At 37.5% G+C, this 14072-nt stretch overlaps 1 protein-coding gene and 1 long non-coding RNA gene across 6 annotated transcripts in view; one reads left to right on the top strand and one right to left on the bottom strand.

The window, feature by feature from the left end:
• The window catches only part of LOC106729935, a 303006-nt gene that overhangs the window by 104946 nt on the left and 183988 nt on the right, over positions 1 to 14072 (bottom strand). The window lies entirely within an intron of this gene.
• FUT9 (fucosyltransferase 9) overlaps positions 1 to 14072 on the top strand; it is a 78941-nt gene that overhangs the window by 61746 nt on the left and 3123 nt on the right. The window lies entirely within an intron of this gene.

Genomic DNA, 14072 nt, shown 5'->3' with positions numbered 1-14072 from the left:
AGGTGTCTGATGACCCTGCTCAAGTTGACTTCAAAGCTCCTGTGGTTTTTAAGAGACTACGCCACTTCCCTGTTTTTAATATCACCCTCAATTATTTAGCGCCCCCAACTTGGCCAAAGCCCAGAGAGCTTCCTTAGCCCTTGATATGTTAAAAACAGAATAAAGGCATTTGAAAAATCTCGTCTCACAATAACTGAGCTTGCATCTGAGACTACATCTCAGAAGCTGAAAATTACATTCTCCTTTCATTTTACTTCTCAAATGAATCCTAACTTACCTACCCAACTTCCCCCATAGATGGTTAGGTAGACAGACCTGCTAAGATAAAGGTCAAACATTGAGAAAGTTCAAAAAGGAAAGTATGTACAGAGTTTTCAAACTATTACTCTTTTTTGTTGCCTTATATTTCTTCACAACCACCCTTCTAGGTAGGTGGTGTTATTCCGGTTTAAAAAATACAAAGGCTCAGAGAACACACTACAGCTTGCTCAGCTGCTGTGTAAGACAGCAGGAGATGCACCTTAGAGTCTGCCTTTGTTCATCGTTCTCACTCAACCAAAATTCCTAAAAGATGCAGGATGCTAACTAGTGGGGTCAAGGGAGTGGGTCTGGGTTCTGGCCCCAAAGCCACCAAATATTAATTCTGCTCACTTGGTAAAATTCATGACATGTCAGCCTTTGTACAGGATCTTTGGGATTAAATGAGACACTGATAGTAACAGCTATCTTTCACCAAGTGCTGTCTGCATGCCAGACGATTTCCAAACACTTTGATTCATTATCTCACTTAACTCTCAAAACAGCCCTATAAGATAGTATTACGATTATTGCTATCTATGCACAGTGTGTAACAAAGTCCTCAACAGAGTCTGCCACATAGTAAATGCTCAGTAATACTAGTTATTTTTTAAATTATTCCTCTTCCATTAGATTCATGCCCACTAAGAACATTTACACAGACCTCTGTTTCCCCAGAGCAGGAACAATTTTTGACAGGCAGGCTTTGTTTGCTACCACTTTTAAAAGGCCTAGAAGAGCGTCAGACTTAAGAACAAAATTTGACTGAACTACCATTCTGTTTGGCTCCTGGGACTGCCCCAAATCCCTGTGTTCCGGGGCCTGGGACACAGACACTGTCTTGAAGGAGGAGGAAGTAAAGGGATGTATGCAGACCAGGAGGGCCAAGGCAAGATGCTACGTCGATTCAATAGCCAGGCAAGACTTCTCTTCTCAGTTACTTTTCTGTTTTACTTATCGTAATCCTAGTCCACTGAATAAGTTGCATTTGGACTTTTTTCATTTCGAATTGTTAGTATCACTACTTACTTCTCAATTTCATAAAGAGGCATTGTATTATGGAAAGTATTTGACCATAAGCCAAAATATGTGGCTTGAAATTCCTACTGTGTCACTAAATATGTGGCATTAGTAAGAAATAAACTTTTCCATGTCTATTTTCTCATTAAGCTATAAAATGAGACTGTCAGTTTAGATTATCACAAAAGATACTTTCCAGCTAAAAATTATTGCTGAATTATTTTCTATCACCATCAATACAAATGCTCACAAATCTTTCCATTTTCAGTTGATGCAAAAATTGCAAATATTTTTATTGTCAACCACTTGTCAGTCATTAATGAAGGAGACTAACTGTAGGCTTTGAATAATGCCATTATTTTTAGAAATAGCTATTTGTAAGTCTCAATTCCTAGATTGATTTACTATTTCACTGAAATAGAAATGGAAGGAATATGAACTACAATACTTAATAAGAGTATGCTAATCATTTAATATAATAAGCAGTCAAAAAGTATCAGTCTACGTTCTCACTGCTGCATGTGGTTGACTTTTGTACTGTGCCTGTTTGCTTCACTTCAGCATCTATTGTTAGAAATTCACGGAATCACGTGGTGAAAATAAATACTAAGTTCTTTTGCTTTAAGGATCTCACTTATATTTAGCTTTCACAGAGTTGCCATCTAACAACAACTAAAAAGGGCAGTTTCCCTAACTTTGGGATTTCTAAAGGATCTGAGTATTTCATACCACAAAGAGCAGACACCCCATTCTCTTAAATCTTTGAAATGTTTATGGCTGGAAATTTCTAGACATTGGGAGCTTGGGTGTCCTCATCCCATATTGCATATAACCATAGAAAATTTGTCCTCTCCACTCCAAACAAAGGAAGGAAAAATCCATGAGGTCAGAATGTTTGCTTGATATTTCATTCATGCATTTATTTATTCATTTAATCATTTAGAAAAATGCCTCCCATGTACCAGAAACTGTGAGGTAGCTAGAAAAGAAAATCAAAATAAATTTGGTTCATGTGTCCGTGGACTGTAGGGTCTAATAGGGAAGGAACACTGGCAAATCGACTTTGATCTCATGATGACATAAGTGCCATGTTGGACAGATGCACAGAAACTGTGACAGCTCAGAGAAGGAAAGTCTTTCTTATTAAGATAAAATCTTTGAAAATATTTATTATTCAACAGGACTTGTATCTTACTTTCCCACCTTTTTTTTTTTTGGCTTATGAATTCTTTAAAGCAGCTTACTTAACATTCATTGTACCATCCATTTATAACACTGTGTCACATAAACACAGGAACTTAAAAAAATATTTAACGAGCATCTGCTATATGCAAAGCTTCGGGTCAGTTTGCTAGCTGTAAGGAAAAAATGGAATTTCAGTACAGAAAAGCAATGACAATTAAGAAAATGAAAATGAGTGAAAAATCACTTCTAAAGATAACACCTAAAAATATGTTTTCAGAAATTGAAGGTCAAAGAGGGGCAAAGCACATCAGAGAAAATGAGTTTCTTAATCTCATGGAACCAGATTTGCCATTTAAGCATACAGCTTATGACAAAATAATTGTCCAGTAATTACTCTAAAAGATGGAACAAAATCAAATTAAAATGGAGCAAATTGCCTTTTGCATTGTGGCCAATGACAAGTAGTGACACATTTATGCTGCAAAATACCACTTTCTTTTTTGTGAGATGTGACCTATTGCTCGGTGGTTAAGTGACTAGTTTACCCCACGTAAAATCTTCTGTAACCCCGTCTTTCAGAGGAAGTGCAAAGCTTATTACTGCTACTGCTATATGTGGCAATTTCATGTTCAGTAATGAAAAAGCATACATCTTAAGCCCTACACGTGTATGTGTAGCGAATGTTATAGTTCATAATTACTGAGTGCTTCTATGTGCCAGGTGATTTATATATATTAATTCATTTTGTATGCACAAATCAGGCAGGTAGGTAGCCTTTTTTTTCCCCCAGATGAATAACTGAGACATGGAAAGGTTGAGGATGTGCCGGAAAGCTTCATAGAGAGCTGGAGGTAGATTCAGGATTTGAAACCAGGCATACTGTGTGCAGAGCAGATGTTCTGAGTCACAGAACATGCCAGCCCACAAGCCAGTGAGTGGTCTTCCTTTTCATATCTTTTAAAGATACAATCTACCACTTATTTCACTTAGCATGAAAGTAAAAAAAAAAAAGTTTGAGTCATAGATGAATACATAGTGAGTGAATCACTTGTTACCTTTGTATCTACTACACTTTGATTATTACTTTTTAAGTTAGAGAAAGACAAAGAGAAGACATTGGAGAAGACCTCCTGGCACTTAGACACCAGAGGGAAGACATTCAGGATTTGTTTCTCTCCTTTCCAGGATCAGGAGAAAAAAAAAAGACTCTGTCACCGCACCTAGAGATGATCGGTCACATTAACATATACACACAGGTCATTGAATAGTGAGTTTATTCCTTTGAGAGGAGGGATATACCCTTTTGTGGATTTCATTCATAAAAGAAAAATTTATTGAGCAATACAATAAAGTAAGTGCTGTGACAGACATTCCTGATAAAAGGGATGTCAAAATGTGAAAGCCTTGGATGAGGAGGTGCCTTAGTTTGCCAGGGCTGCCATAATAAAACGCCACAGACTGGGAGGCTTATACAACAGAAACGTATTTTCTCACAGTTCTGGAAGCTAGACATTCAAGATTAAGCTGTCAGCAGGGTAGGTGTGTGGTGAGAGCTCTCTGCTTGGCTTGCAGAAGGCCACCTTCTAGCTGTGTGCTCACGTGACCTCCTTTTTGTGGGTTTGCAGGGGCAGGGAGAAAAGCAAGAGCTTTCTGGTGTCTCTTTTTATAAGGACACTAATCCTTTTGGTCCAGGGTCCAACCCTTACAACCTCATTTAATTGTAATTAATTCCTTAGAGGCCCCATCTGCAAATACAGCCACACTGGGAATTAAGGCTTAAACATATGAATTTGAGGAGGACATAAACATTCAGTCTGTAACAGGAGCTAATGCTCCATCTGACTTCTTTAAGGATAAATAAAAGTAGACACAGGGGAAATTTTGATCATAAGAAAAAATCAGAGGAAGTTACTGTTGTTGCTCTGATGTTGTTATTCTTAAAAAGTACTCTATGCAGTTAATATATCCAAAAATCCTTAATTGCCAAGGACAATTCTGGGAAAATGCAAATAATCAAAATTAACTCAAAAAATAGAGAAATAAGTAAATATATAAATAAAAGAAATTGGAAATGCTATCTGATAACTAAAAAAAGAGGAGGATCAGGGCCAACTGGTTTCACATTGTCAAGGAAAAATAATCCTCATGTTACAAAATCTTCTCAATAATACTTCCTGATGCCTAAAATAAATATTAATAATAACAGTTGACATTTATTTTGTGCTTACAATTTGTTAAGGACAGTGCAATGGTGATATTATCTCATCTAACTTGTTATGTAAATAGCCTAGCCTTAATACCAAAACTTAAGAAGGCCCTGTAACAAAAAATGCATACTAAAAAGAACAGTACAGAAAAATGGTGTTATACCAATGATTTAAGGAAGATTTATATAAGGAAACATGTTAATATTATAACACATCAAAGACCTAATAAGAAAAATCATAGGATAATTTTAGTAGAAGAAAAAGGACGTAAGTAAAACAAATGAAAAAAATAGAATCAGTAATTGATTTAAACATGGAATAAAAAGCACCTTCCTTAACATGAAAACAGTATTTCTGTCTCACACAATGGCTGGAAGTGACACAGTCCTTATAAGCAGAAATGTGCCAAAGAAGCCAACCATCATTTTTATTATTTAATGTCATTTCAAAAATTCTAAGCCACAAGCAATGTATTTTACCTATTGAAATTGTAAGGAGAAATATTATTTACATAGGTTATGCAAATATATTTTAAAAACTCAATAAAACCAATAGAAAGTTCTTAAAGTTAATAGGAGTTCTGTAAAGTGTTTCAATAAAATGTAAAAATGCAAAATCGTTAGTTTTTCTCGATTTCAGAAATAATCAGGAGATGTGAAGGGGAAAAAAAAAAGATGCTCTACCTCACAGCGACAAGGACAACAGATGAAATGCCTCAGAAAAATATTCTAGACATAAGACGCCACCAATCTTTACTCCAAGATATGAAACAATTTTAATAGAATGACACAGCGTGTTTTCATTGAAAAGAACAACTACATTTGGTATGTCATAGTTTGCAAATAACTTCAATAGACATAATGAAATACTTCTTAAATACTAACAAATTTTTTTCAAGGATGGACTTGATGAAAATAACTCTAAAATTATCTGAAGAACAAATAGGTTATATGCAATTAAAGAAAATATTTATGAGGAGGGAAGTTATATAAACAATTTAAAACCTGCTATAATCAACAGATAGACCGATGGAATAGAATAGATAATCTTGAAATGAACTCATACATATACCTGAAAGTGTTTGATAAATAAAACAATGTGCAAAGGAAAAATTATGCAATAAATATTGTTGGGAAGAATTGGCTAGGTATTTGAAAAATATATCGTTACTCCTTACTATATGTAAAGAATAAAAATAATTCCAAAGAATTAGAATGCCTAATATAAAATAAATTACAATAAAACCTAGAATAACACATTGACTAATCTTCAGGTATGAAATACTTTCTAAGTACTAACATAACGAGAAGAAAAGGGGAAAGAGATAACACATATTCAACTACAGACAATTTAATAGCTTTGTGTACCAAAAAATGCCAAAATTAAATCCAAAGACAGCCTACTAAAAACTTTGAAACAAATATAAAATTGAAGGGATATTATTACTAACAAGTATAACTGATAAAAATTTCCTTCAATATAGCAAGTTAAATAGTAAAAGCAATTTGGGAAATAATGGGGCAATCCAGATGTATACAGCAAGCATTAAGCTAATACAAATATCAGATTGTCATTTGAGACTCACTTCGATCTCAAATTCTGCCCAGTGTCAAACTTTACCAGTATTTTAAGGATGCAATCGGTCAAGTGTCAGGGAGAGGGCTGGAATGTTCTGGCCTCCCCGCAGGCTCTCCTTTCACATTACCCAAAGTCTCTGGTCAAGAACAGTAGAAGTCCTCAATGTCACCTCACACAGTGGGGAGCAGTTAAGTTATAAAACATCTCGGTTGTGAAGCTTCTGTAACATTCTCCAGGGAGCCATGCCTCATAAAGCCATACAAGTGTTTATTTGTTTACGGTGAGCAATTCTAAACCAAAAACATCTTCCTCAAAGTATTTCACAGATAAGAATTCTCCCTCCCAGCAAATATCATTAGTCTGTCAGCTCGGAGGTCAAGTTACCATGTTTGCAAGGACATTGGACTAGGTCATCTGCCTCCTTCCCTCCCACTCCCCATCTCCTGGGTAATCAGGAGGGATCTCAGGCTAGCTGGTTTAACTCCTTCCCCAGCATAACTTTTATAATAGAACTGTTTGAAAGAGATAGAAAGAAAGGCGAAAAAAGAACACTCAAGTCACAGTGTTTCCTATGGATTGAAGGAAAGCAAGACCAGTATCAGTGATAATAGTTAATGGTTCATTACAACAATCCCCGAAGTAAGCGATGCTGACCCGAACAATGAAGTAACAAAAGGATGGAGAAAAAGAATGAGACTTAATAAATGCTACAATATTTCAGTTAACTAATTGTAATAATTGACTAGATGTCAGATTAAGGGAGTCAAAGGAATAAATCATGATTTCCATTGGAGACAGGCAGGTGTATGGATGATGTGACTGCAAAGATAGAGAAAACAGAGGAGCAGTGTTGGGGAGGGTAAAGGTTCTTCAATAGAAGATGGGACTGTGATTGTGTTTAAATTCTAAGGGAAAACAACAATTAGAGATATCAAAGTTGAAGATGTAGGAAAAATCAGGGATAATAATTGAAATGAAGTCACTTTACTCATTTAGATTCCAGAATTATGAGGAGGAATGAGCCTTAGATGTGAGGACAGTGGTCTTTTCCACTGTGGAGGGGTGGGAAGAAACAACAAGAATGTTCTTTTTTGATCGCCTCCATTTTCTCTAGTATGTTCACCAAATATGGCCCTTTCTTCTGAGTATTCATCTACTTGGTAAACTGAATATTCAAAATATTATTTCTTAGGGAAGAATCCAGAGTCAGAAAGTTAGATGACCCTTGAGGATGTTTCTTTCAGGCTATAGAGAAAGAAGCCAATGGGGCCAGTTGAATTAAAATGATAGAAGTCCTCCCCTCCAAGGGCTGTAGTACTTGTATCTGTAAGATTAAGTTTCTCACTCTTGGATGTTTTTACTCCTAAATTCCACTTTTTTTGTAATAATATTGTCTTCTGTTAAGTTTGTTAGTCCATCAATCAGTTTATTTTCAGGTGACTCAGTTGCAAGTGAATTGAACTTGTAAACTTGCAACTTGCTTCTTTTCCTGCGGTCTCCTTAACCACACTTTTTCCGTGTTGTCTTTTAGGTTGTTGACTTCTTGCAGCTCATCCTTTCTATTTTAGCTCTTACTGGCCTATTCTCTTACTATAAATTTAACCTGAAGTTTCAGAAGCACCTCATTAATGACAGTGGGCTGTTTTTATTTAATCCTAGTAAAGCTGGTGCTAATTAGTTTCACATGAGCTCAAAAGATGATCAGCGTGCAAAACTTGGTCTGATCCAGAAGCTGTTGTCATGGCAATGCCCCATCTAATTCAGTGTTTCTCTCTATAGGTAGATATTCTCTCTCCAGCAGCCTCCTTCTTAGTTATCTATTACCATCCTTTGATATGCATGATGGTATCTTGTGTTTTGTTTTCATTTTTGTTTTTGTAGCTAGAAGAACAAGAATTTAACATAGAGGACAGGGGTGGAGGAAAGCGCAAAGGGAGACAAAGCAGTTTATTTCCTGTGGCTTCACTCCCTTGCCCTGTAAATTAGAATAAAGCCTCTACTATTAGTAGATAGAGGATCAAAAATAAAGGGAAACGTTCTGGGAGAGATGTTGTGAGTGTCTCAGCACAAAGTTGCTGGAGTCATTGACCAAGTCTGATTTAGAGAGCTGGTCTTCCAACTGCAACATGAACCCAGGAACCCTGGCACCCAGAGGGTTAGAGGTCAGGGAAGAGCTGCGTTTGGGTTTCTAGGTCCACACAATCAGTGGTTAGGGCAGAAATGAGGCTGCGTCAAGCGGATTCTTGGACTAGTGGAGCCACATGAGGAAGGACAAACAGGGTGGATGGGGACTGCTGCTGCCAGACCATTTGGAGTCTGCATGAATCTTTTGTGTCTTTCACAGAAACCATTGAGGGGCACCTTGAAGAAGAGACATTCCTGGTAGTGAGACATATGGAGATCAAACTGTCCTACAGTGGTGACTCAAAAGCATATGAACTTTTACAGTAATCTAGAGAGATCCAGGGAATATAGAAATTTATAGAGAAGGAATTATTTATTATGGTTTAAGTAATGATTAAAATAAATACTTGCAAGTCCATTAAAAAATACTCACCAATGACATTATGTGGGCAAACTCTGGGGTATAACTGAAAATTGTATCTAAATGATTCCTTGTCTCTTTATTGTTTTTAGGCAATCTAGCTTTTTATTTTTTTGTATATATAAATATATTTTTTTATTGAAGTATAGTCAGTTTACTATGTTGTTCAGTTTCTGGTGTGCAGCATAATGCTTCAGTCATATGTGAACATGCATCTATTCATTTTCATATTCTTTTTCACCATAAGTTACTAAAAGATACTGAATATAGTTCCCTGTGCTCTACAGTATGAACTTGTTGTTTATCTATTATATAGATATTAGTTAGTATCTGCAAATCTCGAACTCCCAACTTATCCCATCCCACCCCCGCCCCTCCCTGGTAACCGTAAGTTTGTTTTCTATGTCTGTGGGTCTGTTTTCTGTTAGGCAACCGAGATCTTTGAGGTGAGCTGATTTTCAAAGCTGACTCAGCAAAGCAGCACGTCAGGAATCCATCTGAAAGAGAACATTGCTAGCAGGATATAACTGCCTGAGAGGACGTGGGTTAGTGATTTAGCTATTCTAAATGTGTCAACAACCCTTGGCGTTCCTTGAATTGCTTTATAACATCCCAATAATAATAATGATAAAAATCTAGGCTTGTCCCTGCTTTGATTTACCTCTCTACACAATCTTGGCGGCAGGAGAAGAGTTACCTAAAACTTCCAGTATTCTGGACCGATTTCCAAAATAAGAGCAGAGAGAGAAGTGTTGCTGCACCTCGTTTGTTCTAATGAACAATGGCTCCAGAGTAATATATGTCATAAAGTGAAATTTTATTCTTACAATTCATAGACGTCTTTGCAATTGTAAGCTGAAATCTCAATTCTTAACATGTATTTTTACAGCAAAATGCACTGGGGTCAAGCCACTCGTGCTCAGATCTTGACTGACCGCTTTCTGTGTGACATGAGACAAATAGGGATCCATTTCCTCATTTGTAAAAATGAATTTTATTGTAGTGTATATTTCGTCTGGTCATGATGGAGCTAAAGGAATCACTATTTGTTAAGTGCTTAGAACCATGACGTCACATAGAAAGTGATACTTACCTGTTTGTTAAACGAAAAAAAAGAAACATTTTTCTTGAGAATTAAATGACAAAATCTACATAAAAGTCTTAGCCTGGTGCCTGGAACATTGCAAATGCTCGATAATTGTTAGTTATTTGGTCATTCCAGAAACATTTGTTGACATCAAGGATAGGCCAGCTCTGATGAGGCACTAGGGGTTAAATGCTGAGGAGAAACCCCCAGTATCTATCCTATAAGCCTAGCTGTGGTTGAACAGAGGTAATATTAACCACTCACACAAGTATAGGTGAACTTGCCACTGCAGTAAGTGCTATGCAAAAATGACACGTGGTAGCATGAGACACATACTGGGGGCCTTTGCTTTGATCTGTGTGTATATTGGGCAGTGGAGGGTGTTGGGAGGTTATCAGGGATCCTTCCATAAGCAACTTCCAGTGGAGCTGAGACCTGAAAAGTACAAAGGAGCAAATCAGCAGAGAGAGTAGGGAAACTGTTGCAGGCAGTGACCCTGTGCACGAGGGCCAAGTACCTTGCAGAGGATGCCAAAGGGAGCTTGTCATGCACGAGGCTGGAGACAGAGGCAAGGTCTCCATCATCCAAAGCTGTTTAAGCCACATTAAGACGTGTTTGACTTTATCTTAAAAGCCATTGGAATTCATATCCTTAAACAGAGGGATAACATGCAATCTATGGTTTGAAAAGTGTTTGTTGGAATCAAATGGAGGACTTTTTAAAATGGGTTTCTGGGTCTCACCCTAGAATTCACCCCAGCATTTCTGACTCCATATGTCTGGCTTTGGGTGGGAGGATTTGCATTTCTAACATTTCAGGAGATGCCAATAGTGATGCTGCCAGTCTGGGGACCACACTCTGAGAACCACTGATCTAACTGCATTGTGAATGAACTGAAAGGATCAGAAGTGAGTGCCAGGTGGACCACTTAAAAAGCAGGGTCAGTAATCCCTACAAGAGATGCTATACATTTGACCTAAGAAATGGGGAGAAGTCAACTGATCTGAGGAATATGTAGGAGGCAAAACTGGCAGGACCTGGTGCTAGGTTGGATGTGGATTTGAAGGACAAGGAAATGTCAAGGAGCATCCAGTGGGTTAATTGCTCTACTTTGTCATTGGAAAGGAAGAAACTCTTATTTTCAGAGTCAGAAACAAAATATAGTAATATTTTGACCCAAAATAAAAAATTTTCCAGGCTTCCTTGACCTTCATTGGCTGGCTGCTATGGTCTCAAACCTGACAATAATCATAGAAAGCGCTGGTGCCGACAACCAAACTATGAAAGGCTGCCTGTGAAGGGCAGCCAGAAACACACCCCCGGCCCCGTCTGTGGGACTCCCCACGGCTAGGTGGCACACGGGCCAAGTTACCCTTGGGCTCAGCGTCAGATCTGATTGCTCCAGCTGCAGCCAGAGCTGGTAAATAGAGCTGCGAAAGTGAATCGAAGCAGTGATTAAGAACTAGTGCTTGTAAGTAGAGAGAAGAGAGCAGATAAGAGATCAAACTAAAAAAAGTTAATCCCTGAATTGAAAAGAAAATTTCAAAGAGACTGAATATAGAAACTGCCCAAGATAAAGACGTGTCCAGTGCAGGAAAGTGACAGTTGGCAGTTTACACGCCAAAGGAAACAAATGTCAGAGACAAAAATGAAAGTGAAAAAAGAGAGCGATTTGAGCCTTTTGGAGGTAATATCCCTAAAGATGAAACCACAGTAGGAGCAAGTCAGGAAATTGTTAGTTACGCCAGAATGTGTTCTGAGGAATAGTCAGAAAAAGCACTGGTGACCAAAGCTGGCATATTTTGGTGGCAGCTTCTCTTGTGTTTGGAAGAATTAAAACAGAGGCTTACGCCTGGAAATACCAGAGAATATATCCAAAAGTCTTTGAGAAAGTTTCACAAACACAAATTTGATAGCATTCCAGAGATCAACCAATATCTTCTTGCCAAAAAGTAAATGGCATTTCTCCCAAAGGCAAGAGGCATTTGGCTCAGGAGCTAATGGGGAGAATTGTTGGAACCCAGCGCAAGACTGCCCAAGAGAAAGGTTTAGTGGGACGTGTGGTGTCAAGGGAAACTTTGAAAGTGAAGCGATAAATATATAAAGTTTTATGGTACTTCAGGGAAGAAGACAATTCAGTGTATAGTGTGGAAAGTATAAGGCTTATATTTCTATTCTTATAAAGGATCCTAGCACAAAAATCGTAGGGAGGAGTAAAAGCAAAGTAAAGCAATACCAAAAACAAACCTCCTCTCAGTTTCCACCCCCACCCAATGCTCAGCTCCACTGAGCTCCACAAAACTCTCCGACAGGACACCCAAAACATTTTTTAAAGGGCAATTTAAATTATGAACACTCGGCGTAGTATTCAGAAGACTTTTGCAGAATCCCAGGTACTCAATACCATGACATTAACCACCACAATGATTATATGGGGAACAGTTGTCCTCTGAGCCTGCCTAAACAGATTACATCGTCGGGCGTCACCCACCACCAAATACTAAACTCTAGGCGGAGTGAAGAGATTTGTTTGCTGTTTTGAGAATTTATATGTAGTTTTTAAAAAACCCAGATCATTGTGGATATATTTTAAAAGATTCAAGTTATATACTTCATATACTGCAGGAAGAAAAAGAGGAAGAGAGAGAATTGAGTTTTCGTGTTTTTCACTTTGCGGGTGGGGGCGGCTTGGTTAGAATTTGTTTTGTTTTGTTTTTGCTGTTTGTTTGGATCTGTCTGTTTCAAGCAATAAAACCAGTTATAACTAATGTAAACAAAAAGGAAAGGATTGCAGGTTTGTGGAGTAGCTCTTGGGACTGAAGGAATACCTGAAGTACCAAGCCCAGGAAGGCGGGATCCTGAGGTGCTTCTTGGACGCAGAGAGCAGAGTTCATATAATTGTCTTCTCGGGGAACCCTATTGTGACTCATCAGCTCCAAGATTTTCCCCTCTTGGCCCTTAGACTCAAATTTTAAAGTCCCAGAGAGAGAGTTTGAATGATCTGTCGCCCCTGCTCAACACTAGTTGGGGAGAAAGGGAGGTATTGTTCTCTGAAGTCCCAAAGATTGTACCCAGGGGAAGAGAGGTAATATCCTGATAGGAAGTTGGGGAGTTATTATCAGAAGAAGGGAGAGTGATTGCCAGTAAAAACCAGCAAATACCTGCTACAGAATCCTCTATGTATAGAATGCTTATAGAGCAAATCTTTTGTAAAAGGCTGATACCAAAAACTCTTGAAAGACCCTGTTTATAATTTGTTTTATGTATTTTATCCAGACGTTATTAATAATGAGTTATGGGGTTTTGTACTTTGTACTATGGGGTTTTGTACTGCTCTCAATTTCAATGATCTATAACCTTTCTTGAATTTTTAACTTCTTATTTCTTCCGCCTTGGACCCTTGTTCTTTGTCCAGCTGGTTGAGTTGGCCAACTTGTTCATTAATTTCCCCCAAATTGTGTAAACTTGTCAATTTCCTTCTAATTACTGTTTTAACCATATTTCACAAAATTTGACCTGTAGGACCATCAATGTCATTTAGTTTTAAAGAGTTGAGATTTCCTTCACATTCCTTCCTGAGTTCTCCGCAGCTCAAGGGTTAATTAACAGCTCCTGGACGTATTTAGTATATACATTTTCTCCTCGTGTTATTGATTGGGCAACACGGAAGCTAACTTTGATGGCCAGCCTCAGTCTTTGATTCCAACAACTGTTCTAGGAAGTGCTCCACAATCTTTGGACTTACAAAATCAACATTTAATATCTACACAGTGTCATATGCTCTAAGAAAAATTGTATAATAAAAAAATACGATTTTTTAAGTATTCAAATAAATTTAGGTAATAAAATGAAGGATAATTTCCCCCTTTTTCTGAAAGGAAACACCTAATGTTTCTACACTAGTTTAGATCAAAATTTCAAAATACTTTAATGAATCTGAAATTGATAGACCATATTATTTTGGTGAGAGGAATAATGAATTTCAGAGGATAAGTAATTTGGTCAAGAGACAGTTTGGCAAACATACTATGTATTTCTGTCTTTGTATTCACGGTCATAAGGAGGCATGAAAGTCAAAGAGGAAAGACATTGAAGACATTAAATTTTTTTAACCCTTGACTTAATATTTTAGCTGCTAAAATTCACAAGATCA

Source organism: Camelus ferus, chromosome 8, assembly GCF_009834535.1.
Source record: "Camelus ferus isolate YT-003-E chromosome 8, BCGSAC_Cfer_1.0, whole genome shotgun sequence".
Lineage (NCBI taxonomy): Eukaryota > Metazoa > Chordata > Mammalia > Artiodactyla > Camelidae > Camelus > Camelus ferus.
Note: the sequence above shows the minus strand (reverse complement) of the source record. Positions and strands in the feature narration are given on the sequence as shown.